The sequence below is a fragment of the Cardiocondyla obscurior genome, linkage group LG13 (genome assembly GCF_019399895.1).
Source record: "Cardiocondyla obscurior isolate alpha-2009 linkage group LG13, Cobs3.1, whole genome shotgun sequence".
In the NCBI taxonomy this organism is placed as follows: domain Eukaryota; kingdom Metazoa; phylum Arthropoda; class Insecta; order Hymenoptera; family Formicidae; genus Cardiocondyla; species Cardiocondyla obscurior.
The window spans coordinates 4545642-4567588 of NC_091876.1; the positions used below are offsets into that span (position 1 = coordinate 4545642).

The 21947-nt window shown below is 43.2% G+C and overlaps 1 protein-coding gene across 2 annotated transcripts in view; it reads left to right on the top strand.

The window, feature by feature from the left end:
• Positions 1–21947, top strand: part of Sema2a (Semaphorin 2a) — a 339187-nt gene that overhangs the window by 46922 nt on the left and 270318 nt on the right. The window contains exon 4 of one of the 2 annotated variants that reach the window (XM_070665271.1): positions 19453–19491. The gene's annotated coding sequence lies outside the window, so the exon portion shown is untranslated. Of the gene's footprint in view, positions 1–19452; positions 19494–21947 lie in introns of both variants that reach the window. The other variant, XM_070665272.1, reaches the window with a different exon arrangement.

The window sequence follows — 21947 nt, forward strand, 5'->3', positions numbered from 1 at the left end:
ATAAGTGGGTTATAGCTTGTAACATGTTCCCGCAATTGCTCATAGCGCGACTGCTAATTATGTGCTAATTTGGAATTAGCAATGGAACGCACTAGATAACGCTCGGTATCGGCGTCAGCTGTTTTCGCCGGGTTGCTCGGCAACGGGAATTCCGAACGAGAGATACGCTGACAATTTCAATTCGCACGCTCTGCAAGAGATCTCGTGGCGCAATCGCAAAAATTTACCGTTCAATCGCTTGCGACAAGTACCCACACGCTAAAATTGCAAGTCTATCGACATCGCTCGCGCCGCTCATAACGTATATTCATAACGTGATCAATACGCCCGCGCTATTTCGTTACGAATTCAAGAATATTGCAGCAATGTCAAATATTAATAAAATATGTACGAGCATGATTGCGGGCGTTACTTAATCATGAATCGCAGCATGACGTAATAATAATAATTATTCGATATTCGTACTCTCGCGCTAGAACATATAAATACGCGCACTATCATCGGCATAATTATTACCTTTAAATCCAATACAAGCGGCGAGTACGTAAGCGACGGGCTAACTCGCACGGCGGGACATGTGAAGTATTTCAACCGGTGGGATATTCCAACGACGTCTCGGAAGTAAATTACGCTGATTGAGATCCGGAATTAATGTTTGTCCCGTTGACGATGCGCAACGTGCACGGTTTCCACAATCGATCGTTCGACGAAGATCGACTTCCCCACATCCAGACGGATAGAATTAAATGTAGCGAAAAGTCGGCACCGTTCGCAGACCGAAAGATCAAAAGTCGTCGATTCGACACGGGGGGGAGAGCAGAAATATCCGCCTCGATGAGTAAAGGTGCGTTAATTAAAGCCTCTCATTAACGATCTTGCCCTCCGCAATCCCCAGCTATCGTTCGGCCCTCCCTATTTAATGTAATGACCAAATATATCAACGGCCCACAAACACCTCGTCAACCTTCGAAACAATGGCAGCCGGCTAACAATGAAATCGATACGCTTGCTGATCTTTAATTAAAATATACGCTAATTTTTGCGACGGCGCGCGCGTAATATTATTATTGAAACGATCGGAATTTATAAATTAATTAACGCCTGTAACGAGATAACATAATAGCGAAAAAACGATTTTGGAACCAAATTATTGCTAATGATGAAGGTACGCGGAAGAAGTTTCGCATTTACGGGAAGTTGAGTATAATATTTCTTAATATTGCCTAGGGAGAGATATAAGTATCATTTGCGTATTGTAATTTACGTGATATAATTTTTTTTAAACTTTTCCAAATCCATATTCATGAAATATTGCGCGGAAACCCCGCTCGTTAATTGCGAGATAAAACGAGATAGACTTTCTTGAGCGCGGACGAATTGAGACAACCAATTGTGTATTTTCTCACCTTTCCTTTCGTCTCAGGTGCTCGGAGTTACGCCGTGAAACGCAAATCGAAGAGTTGCCTGACAATGAGAAGCAAGGTAATTTCGTACAGTGAGAAAATGCTTCAGTTCCTCGTTCGTCGCATTCCCGATTCGTCAGACAGTCAAATTATAGAGTACCTCTTCGACGCTGCTTCGATCTCTCCTTATATTTACAATTGTGCAAATTATTCGTACTTTCATTATCACGAACGCTCGGAGTAAATGCGTTAAAAGGGTTTATGTACGCGTATTTATCGAAGCGTAATGCAATCCGCCAGAAACATATAGTATTACCGTTGTATTCTCCGCGAATTATTCACATTTAATAAAGACTTCTCGTAATTTTCACGACTGATTGATCAGGCAACGACGACGCTTTATCAACGAGAACAGTACCACTGTAGGGTGAAAAGGGTGAGACAAGTGTCGGTCGTCGTAAAAACTTCATTAGCTTTTCTATCTCGTTATTAACTAATAATAATTATCTCGCTACATGCCTCGCGCTGGACAGTAACTAGATGAATGCTGAATATATTATTTTTCTTTTTAAATTAAAAATTTTAATAATTAATTAAAAAATAAAAAATAATAAAAAACTAATTTAATTTAAAATGACACAAATGACTCTCACTTTTTATAGTAGCTTAAATGGTTGCTAAATAAAAAATACTTCTTTACAAATTATGATTAATTAAGCAGTCACTAGCTAAGGAACATATCTAATCTGCGCGATTAATTCACTAGCTGCAAAATCGGAATAGCTAGATAAATTTCCACTTGGACAGTAATACCGTTCGATTTGTATCGAGTTCCACGCAACACCCTCAAGGCTTCATCCTCTGCTAACACGTGTACGCGTGTGTGGACGCGCGTACGCACGGTGCTATCGAACGTGTAGATTTTTAGAGTGGCGTCGGTGGTGTTCGCGACACGCGTTGCAGGCGGGAAATCCGTGAGCCCCCAGACGCTTATGCAACGCGTAGGGGTGTCTGAAGCGGTCCTTCAAGCCATCTCAAACGACTGCCACCATCTTCGTGTCACACCTCATTATACCGTCGCTTCGTTAGCGCCGTCGACGAACAAAGGACGAATCCGCGACGATCAGTATTCGCGTATGACGCGATTTAAAACTCGATTAACGCGAACCTATCTGCTCTCCCATATAATTTGTACGGGCGGTGAAAAAAAAATAATAAATAAACGCGCACGCGTTGTTGAACAAAAATTAAATGTATACATTGTTAAATTCGTGCGTAATAAATTAACATTTTCGCTCGCGAATTATGCGCGTTAATGCGTGTGTAAATACATTACGCGTACACGTGCGCGAGCAGCTAGCCATCAAGGTAGGAGTATCACAGACAGATAACCCGACAGTCCGCACTCGTAAACCAGAAACTTGCGCAATCACAAGTTGGCAGAAGTCCGCTGCGAGCTCGTGAGCCCGAAACTCATAAAACTACTGTAATTGTAAAACACGAAAGGGCATAGGCGGGGCCAAAATACCGCGGCTGACTGGCTTATGCATCACGGTTTACGGTATGAATTATTTCACTTGTTGAAATCATTATCTTTTTTTTTTTTTTTTTTTTCCGACGGTCTTCCGGGCATCCGCGTTTTTTGCTCATTACCATCTCGCTGTGTATCCGCAAAAAAAAAAGATTTTTATAAAATAACGAATACCCGCCCCGGGAACTTCGATAAATATAGCGTTTCTTTCGCAAAAGGTTGCTATTTCGGCTTTTCGAATTGCTTACGTTAAAGCGAAAGATCCTCAAAGAGAAGGTTACTTCCTTTTATCGGAATTCGATATTCGCTTTCGTCTTGGGAAAGGCTACTTTGATGGTTCTTGTGGATCTTCTTTCTTCTGGTGAAATCTGGGTGCGCGGTACCGCCGGATAGACGCGCCACCGGATGACTTTCGGGGAAAATATCATATTTCTTATTCCCTGTTGCTACTAATATTCGCTTTGCGGTTTCTTTGATGAAATTGTTTGCCTATTTCCGATATTGCGTTAGTAAAAGTATTTATAAGTATCGAATGAAAATTATTAACTTCCGTCCGAGGTAGGAGCGCCGGTGGCTCAAAGATATTCTCGTAAGCCATATTATTTTAAGGAAATTCCGCCTGGCCGTTGATTTCATTGCGATCCGCATCGGTGCTCTCATAAATTATCGATATACAAGTGGTTACGATTTTACGAATGAATAAATGTTTCAGCGAGCTGACGGAACTGTTACAGCCGAGCTTATACTTCGGCGCAGAATGCTGCCGTAAATTACAAACGTTGTAATTTAAATTGTCTTTTGTACCGCGTATCGAAAATAAAGTATATTGTTGGAAACACCGTTTTTAACGTTTCTACCACGCTCAAGTAATAGAGGTGCAGCCGTCTGTGCTCAATATCAATCTGTGCGTGCGACAATTCATTAAAGCTTGAATCAATCAGCTTCTGTACGCATAGTTAACAAAATTCATTACGCTTTTGAGAACACGCGCGCGCAAGTACGGAAATCACTATGATTTTATTGCAACTACGTAGCTTAAAGTCGATAATTGAAAGTTGCACAGTCATCGATTGTTCCTAACTCGTTCGCGTACAACGTTGCAATTTGTGCTCAAAGGTTGTGGTACGTTTTGCAGCAAAACCTTACATTTAATTAATATAAAGGCCGGGGTAATAAACGATTCCTCTTTCTACGTTATCGAATCTATAAATTGTCGAGTCTATATTGTTTAAAGTTACCGCTTAACGTTCATCCCTTGACGCCGGTGCAAATGGGATTGTGGAATTAAAGATTAGCGGGGAGAGTAGTAGATATCCTGTTAAGGAAGATCGACCGTTAAGGAACATTTCGAGGATTCCCGTCTCGATAAGCCCCGCACCGATCTTCGGGCTTCTTAGAGGCGTCCTGGAATTATTTAGTGATGCGTAAGCCGCTCCAGGCTTGCCTCCAGATCGAGGTTAATGGCTTCGATTCCCAGCAGTGCGTTCGCCAAACCCTCCAAGTTAACGATATCTCATCGACTTCTAACCGTAAGCATAAAATTACGAAACAACCGAGCTTGAAACTGTATGTAGCGTGTATGTAGCTCTATCTCGCTGTTCCATTGTTTAAAGGAAATCGTTATCGACACGAAAAAATCTCGATGTAAAAGAGAAAAAGAATTAAAAAAAAAAGAAACAAAAAAAATTAAAAAAAAAAAAAAATTGAGAGAAGCATGCGAGTTTTATTATACGCCACCGTGATGACGGATAGCCGTTCGATCAGCAAGCAGATATGTATCGGTAAAGAATAACGACTCAACGTGCGTTATGTTCTACACAGGAATATGCGAAATGACTGCGCTAAATATGAAACTTTCCGATAATACGATTTTGCACTGCGCTGGATGTGCTTTTCGGCTTGAAATCAGCCTGACAGTCGGAAGCGCAAAATCTTTCGATACCGAAAGAAAGGGCGCGGATAGAAAGGCTGCAGGGGCCCGCATAAAAAAAAAAAAAAAGTAGAAAGAGGAATCGGTAAAAGCTTGAGCGGTATTACGTTTATTTATTGATCGTATTTGCCTTCCAGCCAACTGAATCCTGGAAGAAATAATCCCGCTTTGCCCGAAGTACAGCATATTCACGATGCGACGAAATAAACTGCTACTCATATTCCGCGCTGTATTCCAATGGAACTGTTATTTCGAGATAAAATTGAACAAGGCGAATTGGTAAAACTTTGTAAAAGCGCGAATGAATTGCAGTTACATTTCATCGTTATGACGAGCGAATGTTCTTCCATCACGCTGATGTTTATTTGTCAAATGTAAGAGGATTTCGTTGCCGGATGTATTCATAGTTCGACGGAAACAATTCCTTATTTTGTTTGAAAACTTGGCGGACTCGGCGCGGTCAAAATGCCATACGTCAACCGTAGCACTTAGCCCGATTAAATTTACCCGAGGTTTAAGCGTAAAAGGACTTTACGAGTATATCTTATACCGTTGACAGTTCCGTTTTGAGGTGAGCGCGACGAAACCGGCGGAAGTAGCGGCGGAGCCGCGGACCGTCGCGAAGATAGGAAGACGCTTCGGCCGGAAGGTGACAGAGAAGGACGGAAGTGGTTGGAAGAGGCATTATATTATGTGCCATGGGGCTAAATTGAATTCTCGCGCCGCCGCTTTCCGGAAATAATATTATGTTTTATGTCCCCGACACCCGCGCGGGAGCCCTATTGGAATCCCTTAATAGGAATTTTTCACATTTTCCGCCAGCTCTTGGCGAATAAGATCAGCGAGAGGTGGCAGCATCCATTGGCACAGATTCCGATCTGCCGGGGATTGAAAATGGCGGAGGCGAGCCGGGGAACAGCACTGTGGCTTTGCTCCCGTTCAAAACCCGGAGGTTGAAGCGTGCTCGTGAGTGTGCCGGTAACGGCGGCAATGTGGTGGTGCGATGGGGTTCTCGTCGGAGTTCTACCTCTGTTTGCTTTTGCTATTCGCTTTCCTGCCACGGTAGGCGCGAAGAAAATTCCGGCGTCGATGGCTGGTGCCACCGGTGCGAACTACCGCCGACCGATATCACCGACTGAAACCACCGTCATCTTCCGCCGATAGAGAGCTCGGGGTTCTTTTTCTCAGTTTTCGAAATAGCGTGGCGCACGCGAGGCTAAAAATTACTTTTTAAAGAACATGGCGCAATCGCAATATTTTACAACATTTAACTCGAATTCTAAATCGACACTCGGCGGTTTAATTATTACTCTATTTATTTCCTAAGTTCAGTTTGCATATCTCGCCACGGAAAATTTACTTATTAAAAATATCTAAAAAAAAATGTCGAACGTATGATAGAAAGGACAATCCGATAAAAAAAGATCTGAAAAAGACTTTTAAACTATTGAATTGCGTTAAAGTTGGTGAAAAACGTTTGGATTAATAACTGATCTCTCGTATTTTTTTTTTCTCTCTCTCTTTTTGCTATTTTCCCTTTCCTTTGAACGTCGGAAGCTCGTTTCAGCGATGATACAATTCATTCGCGGTTTTCTCGAAAAGCGATCATCCGTAGTCGGTAACCGACGGATCTATTTGTTTGAGGTGTATGCAACGCGCATGCTATTTTCAGTTAAATCGCGTGTACGCGGCAATCTCGCGGTTAAACGCGCTATGCTCTATCGCAAACAAATGCGCACGTAATAAAGTTGGCAAACGTTTTTCCTACCCTGAGGCTGTATCGGGAGATACGGCCTTTTTTTAATTGCAACATGAATTTTTCAAATCGGGCAGCAACTTTAAATATTCATGTCTCGTCCCGGAGCGGCAATCCATTTCACGGAACGCAAACTGCCGGTTATTTCTCCTCGTTATTACGTACGCGCGGCATTCACGTGGCGGCATAAGCGTTGATTTACAGATAATTTATTGACGCTCGCGCGCCGTCCGGATTTCGCATATATTTATCATAAATAAATCTGTCACACGAGCCGCTCTTCCGCGTGTTCCTTAGCGGTGATAAATGATTTTCGAGCGTTTCTTTCGCGAGCGAGGAATGGTACCGTGCCTCGCATTACCTTAAGGCATCACCGTCACGATTCTTAATTACACTGTCGTAAATTCTAAACGTAATAATAAACCTATATATAAATCCGAGGGAATATGAAAGAATATTTCACAGTTGAAAACATTTTTGCGGCAGACTCTTTTTCCGGGGAACATACGAAACCCGGTTCAAGACAGTTTTATCGCCGTCGCGAGATATACCGTACGAGTCGGGCGCGCAGGTCTCGGAATCGATTTACCATGCTCATGCTTTACACGCGAACAGTTTAGTTTCGCAGTGCGCAATGGATTTTTGGAGCCTCTCGTACAACGCGATTTTTGAAAATTACGATCGCGCCCGCAAGCCTCGCCCTTTGCACCGCCAACTTCGCCACCCGGCCGAATTCGTTTAACCCTGTAACTTGCCAAGGCGTATTAGCATAAACGCATTCAAATGGAATAGATACAGGTGCCGGGGCTCCTTTTCCTTTGAATGGTATTCAAATGTATTCCGAAGAGGTGTGTCTTCGGCGCGAAACAGCTCTCATAGTTTTACGAGTTCATCTACGTCGACGTTTAATGCCCGCCACTTTCCGCCAGCAAATAACGCCATAACGAGCTAACGCGAAAGAGATGCGGAATGACGTTATTACCATAACAGCTGATTTGATCTTGAGCCTCTTGAATCACGTGTTTTATGAGCTGAGTATATTTCCTATCTAATAAAGTATCGATATCTTGTTGCGAGAGATACGGGCTTAGTAGAACGACGCGATAGCAAGATTCGACTGGTTTTACCTCGTAAAAGTTCCATTCGCGCGGTACCTCGTGATTGCGTGCTAAGGCACCGTAAAAAGTGCACTCGTTGTCGTGGGACTTATCGAACTATCGACTCGCTTCCGAAGTATTCGCCCCGCTTTCGCCGGGCGCCGGATAAAAAAGCTCGAAGCTTATTTGTCGGCGAGTCGTTCCTTCCGAAAGCGCGGCATTTATCGCGCCGAGATATATGGAAATTGCGCGGAAAGATAACGATTCTCTTCGCCCGACTCGGCGCTGGCCCCTAACGAGCTGGCGTCTTCGGGGAGATTCTAGATACCGCGACGTATCTGGCGATTAATGAGGATTCCACGACGTATATAGGCCAGGCAGTATTTTCGTACCGCTTCGATCTTTAACAGCCCCGCGATTTTGCCCGCCGCCGTCGGGCGGGCTCCGCGGAGGCGACGAGTTTGCGAATTTTTCTTGCACGAGGTAATTTATTGCGCCTGGCGGTTGCTTTCTATCGTCCGGATTGCGACCTGTTAGATCGGGCGCGATTGAATGAAAACACCCGCGCTCGCTGAGTTTATTTACACATCGTTCTGTAACTTTCAGCAGGCGTTTATACGATTAAATGAGAATATCGCTGCGATTTGTGCAGCTTCGATCGCCGCAATGACGAGAGAGATATTTTTATTGCGTATCGCCGATAGTTGAGATAAAATGTTCATTAAGTAGAATCAATATTGCCGTTCGTATATACAAAATAGGCGTACGTGAAAATTTTATTCGGCGCGAATTACTTGTGGGGCGAATTACGTGCGGGGCGAATATTAGTACTTCGACGTCGGTGAAAAAAAAAAAAAAAATAAATAACATGTTTGCGCACATATAACATTTTAATGCGCTCGCGATAAAATGCGGAGGCTCGTACCTTCTTGCAATTTTTACCTTTAATTTTCAGGAGCTGTGTCGAAACGTCTCGTACACGTGACGGTCCTCAAAACACGCCGGAATTTATTGATAACCTTCAGCGAGCCGGCGCTTTTGAAATTTTTATCGCGTGCCAAGTGGCAGATAAAAAGTATATTACGCGGCGTTTATTGTCGTTAAGATTTTATGCACGTGCTCCAATTCTCATTAACAAAAAAAGCTAATGTATGCGCATCGCATTTGCACAATCATTATGTCACGAGGTTTTCATATTTAAAGGAAAGATTTGCATAAAATAAATATAATGGTACGCAACAGACGTTCCGAATAAGCGGGGCATCGCCGTAGAAAAGTACAATGCATAACAGCAGATACTGGAGAACGGCAATATTCTTTGAGCGAGCTACCACTCGTGGAAACGCCGACGATCCTCAAACTCATAGATCCCGATTCCCGAGGAAAATACTCGGCTCCTCCGAATTAATTTATCTCGATGCTGCCGCGCATTTCACGACTCCCCCCGCCGCCCACCCCCCTCGATTCATTACATCTCCGATTGCAACGTTCTACTTCCTTTTTCATCGTTTAACGACACTTAAAGTTCGTAACTCCCCTAGCAGCTTCGATTCGCCGAGTAACGACTTGGTAATTTCTGCGCGACATTATCGCTTACGTTGCTGGATTCATAAAACTTTAGCGTGCACGGCGAACGCGTCAAATAACAGCGTGAAAATGAACTAAGCTCCCGCGATCGCGTTGCAGGCGTGAAAGTAACGAGAAGCTGTGCAATATTGTATAAAACTAGGTCGCCATCGACTGCATTTCGTGGCGCGCTACGCTCGCGAAATAAAATCAAACAGCGAGAGAAATTTTGCTTAAAAAATCGCAGACATTGTTACGTATAAATTATAATTGGAGATTTTTACGTGGAAGCTAAAGTAATGTCGATAAAAATTCTACGTTTTAACAATGGGAAAAAAAATATATCTGAAAAATGTAGGTTACCCGCGTACCTGGCGATAATAATCACGTACAGAAATATTAATTATCGAATGTAATAATTATTACTTTTTATCACGCGTATGGAATAATATACGTAAACTTAGTCTAAGTCCATCGCGCGTTATTACACGTCGGTATCGCGACTGACAATGAGACACTTTGACAGCCACGAATATCGACAAATGTAGCGTTCGCTGGCCGATAGGGACGATGTCGGAGCGTCGAATGGCAAGCTGGCTGCATCGTGGAAACAAAACCGAATATCGATTAAACGACGCTACGCGTTCTCCGCATGCTGATAATTAGTAGATGCACGAGGAGTTTTAATGACCCTTTAATAACACGTAACATCAAATTATAAGAGTGGGCCGACAACTCACATCTGTCTACCCTTTTTTTTTTTTTGTGGGGCGTCACGCGCGTAACGATTTACATGGTTAATTTGGAGAATTGCTAATTATTTCTTTCTCCCTCGATTCGGGATTAATTTCTTTTTTCGGGCGAAGAAACGCGCTTGAACGTCGAAAGGTCGTAAATTCTGTCAGACGGACGCTCGACGAAATTGCAACGGTGAAGCAATATTCGTGATACCGACGGGCGCGCGAACGGCGACGAAAATTTAATAACGCACGTGTGCGGGCTCTGATTGCAATTGAATTAATTACACGGGGATATTTGTTAATCGATTGTTTTCGAAGTCGCGCGACTACCGTCGCTCGTCGAAAGCGCCGGATGCGAGAATTACGCACGTTAAGCGCATGCTTACGCTTTAATTTAGTTCGTTGTGCCAACTCGATTCCCGTTCCTTAATCGCATTATAGTTCTATATTACTTTGCATTGTCGTGCACGCTGGCGCGGGAGGAGGAAGCGGATTAATTATTTGACCCGGGGTACTCGCGCTGTTGAACTTTTTACGAAAATAAACGCCGGGACCGGGGGCATGCCTTCGCAATTCGCTCGCACAAAAGTTCGACACTTTCCAAATCGATACCTTATCCGGCTGCGTGGGCTCTCTTCCTCTCCCGCCTTCCCTCCCGGGCTATACTAACGGGGTCAAAGCGATTCCGGAATCGCCTGGAAATCGACTGCAACCGCATGGATCCGGGTTACCGCCGCTCGTTCTCAGATATTGGAAGTTTCACGGTGGTCGTTACACCACACGGAATTAATTGGTTTAATTAAGTCACCGAATTGCTCCCGCTCACGGATTCGCGCCGGATTAATGCGTGATCAGATACGGCGCACCTGTTTGCCGTCGGGATGCGACGGAGAGAATATCCGAATTGCCATCGATATATGTGGATCGGCAGCCGCATCGATTACGAGCCGGCGATTTATTTGAGCGATCGTGCGCCGTTCTATTTGCGGGGAAATGGCGCTTCATTGGTAGGTCGGTTCCGCCGGCGATGCTGTTGCGCCGCACGCGAGTGCGTTCTGATTAAGCGAGAGCGCCCTGCAAAAGTACTTCCGCCGGTTATATTAATTCGCGTTAATCGCCCTGACGAATGACACGGAAATCCTTTCGTCCGCGGCGTGACGTTTCTTCGGGAGTAACACGCCCGTCGGTAGCGCGCATATTGAACGTGCCCGAAATTATCGCACGTCGGTCCTGGAAGGGCGTAATTGTAAAGAATGACCTCGTTTTTCATTAAACTGCCCATTAGCCGTTCTTGCCCGGTGGGCAACATTAAAACCTTGAGCGAAGGGGTAAAAGGGTTTCTGAAAAACGCCGTAGGGACCCTTCCTCCCGTCCGCGAGAGAGAGAGAAAGAGAGAAAGAGGACTCGTCCGCTTTCGCAAGGACGCGGCAATTATTCACGACGCAAAGGCCACCGGCATGTAACCGCTTAATTGTCGTTTTTATGTATCCACCGAGTGACTAATACAACGCGAATCGATACAGACATTGTGTGCTCTCTCTCCTGCCGAAGTAACAGTCTTTACTTACTCCGTACAAGAGTATCGTACAGTCGGCCGATAATATCTCGCGGATACCTTCGGCGAATATTAATTCATGAGCGCCGAGGGGCCAGCCTATCTTAGGCGAAGTTATAGTACGAAGTAACTAAATAATCGCCATAACGTCGTTAAGAGCCAAACGCGGTGCCGCGTTAATTATATGCGAGAGGACCACGTCTGCAACGAAACGGTGTCTTTGAAAATCGCGACGGAGGCTTTAAATTCGTTATCAGAAATTTTTTTCCGCAGCGGCATGCGTACGAAATTCACCGCGAATTTCGCCGCGCGGATAAAGAAAAATATCACGTTTTCGTATTGGAGGCGGTCTCGTCTCGGGCTGACAGACGTGTCAGGGCTCGGCGGCGGCGCTATACTTGCGGGAACCGTCAACTCTGGGGTTTGCACGTCTGCATCTTACAGTTTTGACGCGTGATTCCGTCTGCTTGCAGATAGGGCAAGTAGCGAAGTAAGGTAGGATAGAAACGAGACAGCGGGAAAAAGAAAAGGAAGGAAAGGATGAAACAGAAAAGAAAAGAAAAGAAAAAAAAATAGAGGACGGCCCTAGCGGCGGGGGACTGAGAAGAAAAGACACGAGGAAGAAGCGTCCCGGGAAATAAGATTCTGACTTTACTTCTTGACGTATCCGTCTTTCTATGGCGGATCTTCCGGGATGCTCGAGTAGCAAGTAGCGGCGGTACGGAATGAAAAAGGAGCGACTGCTAGAAATATCTTACGGACGGCTGATGCGATACATTGTCTTTGCTTATCTCTTGCGGTGTGCGCGCCCGTGCGCCCACACTTACGCGCACACAGGCACACAATCACCCGGTGGAATCAACATATGCATTACGTGCTTGAAGAGTTCTCCGGGAGCCGAGTGTACGATACACGATGTTATGTATGCGGTGTCCTCGAGCTAGATACGCTCTCGCGATGCAGCCAGCCGATCGATCATACGAATCAGATGCGAGGTACGAGAATCGACACCGCTGTAATTAATAACGTACAGCAATAGGCGACAGTGACCGATTGCTCATTGAGAACATTTTCCCTCTCTTGATACATATCCATTAAATTTAACGCAATATTTGCAAACTACGTTATTTTAACAGTGCCATTTATAAATTATTGCGATGATTAATAAAAAAGAAAAAAAAAAATTGTAATGTAGCTGCGTGTTTACAAGTATTCTTTGCAAAAGTGTTATTAAGTCTGATGCGGGATGGTAAAAAGGTCTCTCGAAATCGCAAAGGTTATCGAATTTCGATCACGTTTCTCTACCATGTACCTACTTTCTGGATTCGTGCGAATGTCGTGTTCTGGAATCGGAGAGCCGCGTCCCGCCGATACCGCGTCCGCAAATTTAATTCTTCCACTGTATATATGTGTCGTCGTTGCCGGGAATTTTCGCGCAAGGTACAGAAACGAGTAGCACGCTCGCGAATGTGTGAAAAAAAGGAGAATACGACCAAATAATCAAACAGGAAATGCGACGAGTAGACAGCTGTGGGAGGCTCTCGCAATTACAAGAAATTTCGTTCACTGCGCGGTTCCATAATCAACGAGTGTTAATTAATCGAGCCATTCGCCAGGTGATCTGCGAAAGATATAGGTATATTTTCCGTCATCTAGTCGCGCTCGCTTCTCTGTTTTTCGCGTTCCAGCTTGGGACGGGTATGTATGCACCTGCTCGAGGTTAACTGGAGTTGATGTATTGAAAATAACCCTCGTCCGCTATCTGGACAGCTTATCATATCCATCATTCCGCCCTATTTGTATAGTGGACACGCCTCAATCTCGCGCATGAAAAGCACAGATCGTCTGAACGCGAGCGAAATAGCGACCCCGGCTTTTTTTTAAATGCGTATTTCACATTGATGTAACATTGTATTTTAGCTTCCACGTGACTAATTAAAAAGTTCCTAAACGTGCTAAAATATTTAAAATTTCGCGAAATAAAAATCTATAAATAATTCCCCGAATTTTACGTATTTCTAAAATCGATAGTTTCGAAAAATAATACTGAAATAAAATAGTTTTGCAACCATTGGTGAGTTATTTTAGAATTAAATTCAAGTCAAGTCTCACGTGCGAGCACAAGCGCATGTGATAAATGTGTATTGCCAAAGTAGTGCGATCACGGGACGCTCCGTAAATAATAACGACGCTTTTTAATTAAATCAACGAAGAAAACATCTGCGGTATCATAACTTTGAAAAATACGCCCGGTGGATTGATATGACGCTGCTTGCGTTAACTTCAACTATTCGAATATAAAATATATTAAAAGGTAGCGCTCGTATTGTTCATATTCGGATTACACAATGGAATTGAAAATTCAAAGTGTTTCAATGGAAGAAGTTGAAACAAAAAAAAAAAGGGGAGGGAGTTAAAAATTTTCGAAAGGAATCGGCATTGTTCGTCGTGTTTTATGAACGTTAATGCCAAGACTATTTAATTTTTGAAAGCTTAAGCGACCCGTGTGATTTTACGTCTATTACCGTGGCACGAAAGTCAAGGGGGCCGCACATATTCGCTTATAAATATTAACCAGAATATCTCATTATTTTACGTTTTGAGCCCCGTAAGCCATATTTACGGTCGATGCCTTTCCCAGTTTTAAGCGTGGAAGCTCCGCCGTCGTGGCCGCCGCGTATCGCGGCGGATCTTTCGAAGGGACGCCCTTGTCTCGCTATCAATTCAGGGCTATAAATTTAGCACACAATTTTATCCCGCGCGCGGCGGCGTATTTCGATTTACTCGCGCATCTGCGCCGGCGGCCGTGGGCATCTTTTCATAATTTTCTTACGCGGTATATTTCACGACATAATCCCGGGGTAATGTAATTCATTTACCTGGAATACACCCGCTTACTCGGCAAATGAATTGCAGCAACGCTCATTACGCGCTGCCGGCGAACTAAATCAGAAACGCAGAAAGATTCGCGGTTATTTCTCGACGGCGAAGGGCACGCGATTCGCCGGCGAATCCATCGACTCGTGTATGAAAAATTTTTCAAATGCGCGCAAGCAAACGCGTGGACGCAATTTGGCGACGATTCGCGAGCACTGTAACTTCATTAAACCCTCGCCGCATTTTGCATCCAAAAGATACAAACACCGTGCAAAATATTATGAATTGTAATTTCAACTTGTTATAGATAAAATATTCAGAAAAGTTACCGCGAGTATACTACAATAGTGAGCGCAGATGTGCTGTAATCGACAGGATCTCGAAAGCCAGCGTGCAAAGCTATTACCTGCGGCTGATGGCTTTCACCGTTGCTTTTAAGCCGGAAAAGGTTTTTGCATGTTTAAAATAAATAAATAAACGTGATAGGACATAAATGCAAAGTGCGTGAGAGCGTTTTGTCATATGCACGTATCGTTGCGGATAGACCGAACATTTTCATTTCGTTAAGCATAAATATTCCGCAGCGGATACTTTATAAATAAATGTACATTATTAGTATAATTCAAATGAAATGAAATGAAATGTTCGTCTGCCGAGAATAATTCGCGGGAGATAAAGCGTCCCATGCAGAAATATTTTTGTTTCTGCTGAGGTAACCATTTATTATTATTAATAAATCACGCAATTTCAACGCATCGGTTATAAATACGTAATAATACCGCGTCTCTAGTTTGCGAGGTAAATTTGCAAGATTTAACGTTTGCTCGAGAATTTTATCAGTCGCGCATTTGGAAATTTCATTTGAAACAACAAATATTTTCAATAAGGAAACCAGCGCCGCGGGTTTTGCGCACGAATAAGTAATACAAGCCCGGAAATGGAATTTGAATAGAAACATTCAACCGAAACGAACTTTACCGCGAGCTCGTTCCGGCCATTCGATAAAAGCTCAGGTATATTTCGGCGGCGTACAGTAGTCGAAAGGCTTCGTAGCTTTTAAGCTCGCACTGAGTACGTGAAGAACACGCTCTCTCTCTCTCTCTCTCTCTCTCTCTTTCCCGCTCCTCTTCCCATTTTCAATCTATCTTCTTCCCTTTCCCGTTACAGATTATCCTACATAATAATTTCTAAGCCACGGGTAGTCCGCCTACGTTATCTCGCATTATTTCTCGTCGCTCACCTCGGAATTAAGACGGAAAATATAACGAGATGAAGCGGCGGCGCGGCCGCGTTCGTGCACAACAGCCGAGGAACAACGGCGTACAGATAATCTAAACGCGGAACGATGGAGTGGTGGCAGCCTGGGCTACACCAGTTGTCAGCCCGTGATGGATGGACGCGGGGCACGTACCGGCGAGAATTCGTCTTCCTTCTTTTTCATTTCGTGAACTCCGCCTTATTTTCCGTCGCGCATTTTCCGCCGCAGTCCGCTCGATACTACGACCGATATCCCTTTCTCAGGTGCCGCGCGGCTCGTACCGCGATCCCCGACAGAGGATTCTGGATGCTAACCTTCTGAAAGCGCCGCGCTCGCGATTCCAATATGCATCCGAAGGAAAATTATTCCGTTGTTTGTACTGCGAGATACCTTTCTACATATTTTTCGCGCGCAAGTCCGTTGACCACGATACGATTTGTTCGCACGTTTCTTTTGATTAGAAGATAACGCGTATCTTAAAACCACGCTATTTCTTATTGGAGGTGTGGAATTACATCCCTGTTCGAGACGCTCTCGTGCAGAGATGTCACAGGGTGTTTCTGCACCCTTCAAAGCGGACGGGATCTTCACGCCCCAATTCTTTCGCCCTTCCACATCGAAGGCGAGCGGAAACGACTTCAGCAAGAGATATTAAAACCCATTTCCATATCAAAATGCGTTCGATATTATAATACTTATACAATTCCTTTCCGTTTAACAGTTAGAACGGTATAATTCACTTTTTCTTCGCTCGCTATCCTCTCGTTAAAGTACGCATACGGATATTCTTTTACAGAATGCTGTTGCACACGCAGTTCTCATAATTTAGAGATGTGATATTTAAAATGCGCGACTCTGATTAAAGTTGTCGGATAGACGCGAGTGTCTTTCTTTTTAAAATTTGCGCGATTTCTCTGGAAGACGAGTAATGAAGAGTTTGCGATGGTATATTCATACCACGTACATGACGAGGAAGAAAGAAATTCTACCTTCCGCGCGATTCTTCACTCGCTACTTACGTTTTATTCCACTCATCAGCTTTCCCACCCCCGCGCGGGGTACGTGCACGTTCTAATTCTCACGTTCCCGACGGTACAGACAGAAAAAGGAAAATATCCCGTGTGAGAGATGTGTAATCCGTTTCTTTTTCTTTTTTTTTTCCCCGCCCGCCGTGGATAAAAGTAAAAAATATAATGCGTTGATGAATTTGAGAAAATTAGCTTTACAGGCCAGCGGTTGTGGATTGTAAAATACCACGTGGCTCCAAGAAATTACACGGCGCTAGACGCTTTTCTTTATTTTACATTTCGCGTATCTCGTTCCCGCTGACATTTTGTAGACGGTATAATAGCCATAAATATACATAACATCGTACTCTTCTTTTATATAATTCTATACAAGCAACACTTAAATTAAAATCCTTTTTTCTTTTTGTTCTTTTTTTTTTTGTTTTTGTTTTTTTTTGCGCAGAAATAATCATACAAATGCCACCCTTGTAATAATTTTACATATATTTATGCTATTATATATGCAAGGAAATATATTAGAAAGAACCGTAACAATCTTAGATCTCCCGTTTTCCTTCAGCGAATTTTCTTCTTCTGTATTCGAATGAGTCAGACATTTTTCTATGTATTTATCTTGATCTCTTCCATTTCCTCAACAAACATAGCATAAAGCGGGGTAGCTTCGAAATTATTCATAAAATATGCATGACAATGGAACGAACGTCCCGTGCGAATTCTTCGTTTTAGTATTACTTCGCTTCTATTCAGCTCATCGTTTTCCGGTGCTCAAGATAGACAATCTGCCGAAGCCTTAACTTTGATACTCGTGGTACCGAGGGCGAGTGAAAAGAACCTGGTAAAGAATGTCTAATGGCGCTTTTCTTGCGCGCTTCAAGTACGCCGGAATTTTATGTGTTCGCGCACAGGAACATGTATCATATGACTCTCTAACGCTTGTACGTCACCGGCGCAACAAACGAGTCTTCAGCTAGCCGGAAGGCAGATTTAAGCGCGGTCTTAAATGTGTCTGCGGCAATTCCGCTGAATATTCTTGGATCTTTTTTTCTTTTTTTTTTAAGTGCAAAGACAAAGTAAAGCGTAACTAATATGCACGTAATAAAAAAAAATACCAATGCAGGTTCGGTTAACTCGTTCATTAAAAATCCTGTGCGATAACAACGCCGACAGATTATTACATTGCCCGAATGTTGTCTACATTAAAATGATATTTTAAAACGTACAGAAAATAGATTGTTATGCCAGATGTATCCTAAAATGCGCGCTTTTCAATATGCGTTTAAAGAATTTCTAGCAATCGATTTTACATATTTTTCAATAACGGGATATTATTCTCGCGTCAAACACGCGGTAGAACATCGTGTGGATTATAATCGTTCTCTGTCAACTGTGAAACGAGTATTCGCCGCCGATTGGTAAAAAACTGTGATAAAAATCTGACAGGAAATATTCGTTTGAAATTTGTAGCGAACTTGATTACTTCTCGCACTCACCTCACTAATTAGAAAGTCAAATTTGCAATTCATTATTAATTTTTCTATCTTTCCGCGTATTGTTCTTCATTTACTTTACGAGGAGAATAAAAAAAATACTTGATTTGCAACGATTAACAATTATCACTATAATGATAATATTAATATATCTTTATAACGTTAATAATAATAATAATAATTTCAACGCCATTGTAATTTACATTTGCATTTTGCAAAATAATACAGAATAATAACGTTAATCGCATTTAACACCGAATAACCTATAATTTCTTGTGTATATTTCATTATCAATTGTGTTTAGCTAATTAGGAATATCAATTAACTGAATATTTCGTTAATACAGCAAGCATGATTACGTGGTAATAGCAACAGAGATATTTTCGCGAATAACGCTGAAACAAAAAATTTTTTTCTATTTGTTTACACGCATTGCGTAGAGAAGAAATTCAACCAGAATGCAAATTATAAATGCATGATATATATTACATTTTTTGAGTTACAATTGCTGTACTGACCGCCGCGTGGTATTAATCTTTCATAACGCGGAAAAAGCAGGTTTAAAAATGTACCGAAACGTAGCCGAAAATGCTCGCGGACTGTGCGTGAAGCAATGTTACGGTGTATCTAGCAGGATATTTTCCTGTGCTCTATGTCGAGATACAATAAGGAAGAGATAAACTGCATGTCGCTAATTGTAAGCAGTATATTTGCGATTTCCGACACATAGAAATACTTTTTTTTTTTTCTGGTAAGCGCTTTTATTCGCGTACGTACATTATTGTGTACGTCTATATGAAAATGCGCGCAAGTAAAAAAAAGAAAAAATAGAAAATATAGAACGGAAATACTGACTCTGGGGATAAAATACGACAGAGCAGTCACAAAGTGCAACACTGGCGGCAGTTTCCCATCGGTGAACTGATGATCAAGTATACATTGAGTTTCGGCGGAATCTCATTATTCCATAAAAACGAAGTTATGCCGCGCGGTTCGCAGCTTCGTTCTAATGGCGCCATTCGTTCCGAGGGTATAAGGGGTGACAATGGTGCGAAACGCGAATCGTATTAACGGCTATAGCACACGTGACGAGGGAAACTATGGAATTTAAATGCGGGATTGAAAATGCTCGAAATTATTCTCGTTTTATCAAAATAAAAAAAAAATATTTCTTTTAATGTTTTTTGGATTTCTTTATACTTAAATGATATTATTAATTTTCAGATTACATTCGTCCGTTGCGGATAAACAGAAAATACTTTGGTAAGTGTTAAAAAATTTTACAATAGCGACTCTGCGTTCACTTTAGTCTTCCGGTCTTGACCGGAAGATGAAGTAATAGAAACTGGCGTCTAGTAATTGTACCGTATTTCGTGTACAATTAAAAAATTAAGTAAATGAGGAAATTCGTACAAAGTTCAAAAGAATTCGATCAAGTAACTATATATGCGCATACTCGCGAGTTTTCTGATATTTATAACCGAAAGTATTCGATCGAAGTAATCGTTGTGGAAAAGGTATCTACGTACAGTTATATTTAACAGCGAAAAGAGATACGAGAGAGAGAGAAAGAGCTGTACAGAGCGATCGACGAAAGCGCGGGTTTTTACTTAATAATGAGAGCTTTCAACGGGGAGGTAGAACGAGTCTCGTGCCTATTTCTAAACTAAGTTCGAGGCAAGCAGAAAGCCACGGGGAGGCGAGCAAAGGTGAGAGGAAACGTGTTGCGATGGTGATTTTGCCGCTGGAGCTGCCGTCGGATCGCTTCGCGGCCGATATATTGGCGACGTGCGCTCCAGTCGGATTTCGTGCAAACATTTCGTACATAGCGACGCGCGTCGTTTGCAGCGGCCGTGGTATTAAATTTTCCGTCAGAACGCGGGCGCGGAATAAAACATAAAAGCGCACGAGCGCGCGGAGAGTTTGTTAGAAACGTGTATTGTTTACTGCATCACCACACCTCCGCCAATTTCCATTGCATTTCGCGGAATTTTTTTGCCAGCGCGTTCTTGTGCGTGTATGCACCGTGTCCCAAGCGTTATGCACAAGAGACGGGAGGATACACTGAAATTGCGATAATAGGACTACAAATTTTTTTTTTTTTTTTTTTTTTTTTTTTTTTTTTTTTTTTTTATGGACCCCGCGGACAGTGGGCCGGGATTTCTCGCGATTTTTTGATCCGCGCACCCCGATATTCGCGACGAGGAAATCTTGTAATTCACCGATGCGTTTTTGATGGCGACGCGGGCGGGTTTATCTTGAATATTTCTGCACCATTGTTCTCGGCGTGAATTGAATAACTTTCATTGAGCGCACCGCTACCGCAAATGCATTCACATACTCGGGAGATTAATCACGGCTAATCGAATCATAAGAACATAACCAAACGCGAGTTATTATTTTACGCAATAATCGGTCGTGGTAAAAGTGGATCGAGCGAGAACTTGAAATTTTCCGCGGAAAGTTAACCCCCCACGATAGAGTTTTACGCTCTCGTGATATTCGGACGGCACGATAAATAGTTTATCGCGATTTGGATTATCCGATTAATTTACATATGTATATAAATCGATATTGTTCATTTGTACAGGGATGCGATATTATATTTTAGGTATCATTTGTATGCGGCGCGCGCAAAAATCGTGGTAATTCATTGGCGATTAAACAAACGGGCGTTTCAGCGCGGCGATTCCTCAGCTGAAATGATCGCTCTGCGGTAATCAGCATAACAAATTTCTGTATATAAATCAGCACTGTATCGGCGCTCGCACGAGCGCTGTCGCAATTCGTTTATGCCGGATTAAGCGCACGGGGCGCGCTTACGTGGCGTATGCATCACGTACATTTTTCATTAGAATTCATGAGAGAGGTTTCAACGAGCTATGTGCTAATGAGCACGTATCAGGAGATACAATAAATTAGTATCATCATGTTTATATTACGTGAAATATCTCTATAATGTTCATCACAGAATGGGGATTCGCGTTACCTGATTACGGAATTCTGTAAACCGAGTAGCAGGCTCTCGACCGCGGTTTTCCCGATCTCGGAATCGCGCGACCGCGAGAAACTGCGAAGAGAGAGACGGGTCCTGCGCGCAGCCTCCGTGCTAATATCGCGTCGAGAGATAGGCATCTTAAAGAGCAGAGGGTTGAGAAAAAAAAAAAAACTTGGGGCCCTGAAGAGCGAAAGGAAGAGAGGAAAATCCCATCAAACTTGAAAGTGCCAAAAAGTTAACGTCTCCCGCTCGGTTTAGTTCTTGTATTTTCGCTTCCGCCTCCTCCGTCTCGCTCGCGACTCCCCGGCAAACAAGCGAGAAAGTCGCGACTGAAAGTTCGCCCTGGCGACGGCGCTCGCACAGCCTCGTTTGCTCCTTTTCCTCTCCGTTCCTCCTTTTTGATATCGCAGGCGGTGGAAGAAGCGGTGGAACGTGCCGCAGGGGAAATAATACGGTCGAAAACTCAGCCCCATAACACTCGCGGGAGCGAAATAACGCCGAGCCGCTATCGCGGAAAATTCAAAGTCAACGATACGTTATTGTTTTTCAAGAGCTGCCGCCGGTGAGCGTGCAACCGCGAAAGTGGAAGTCGCGAAAGGACGCGGAAAGGCCTCTTGACGCGCAGACGACGTCTTGCACCGATCCCCTCCGAGTTCAACGACGCCTGCACGAGGCGCTTAAAACCAAAAGTTATAATACGGGACCTTTACCGATTCTCAAA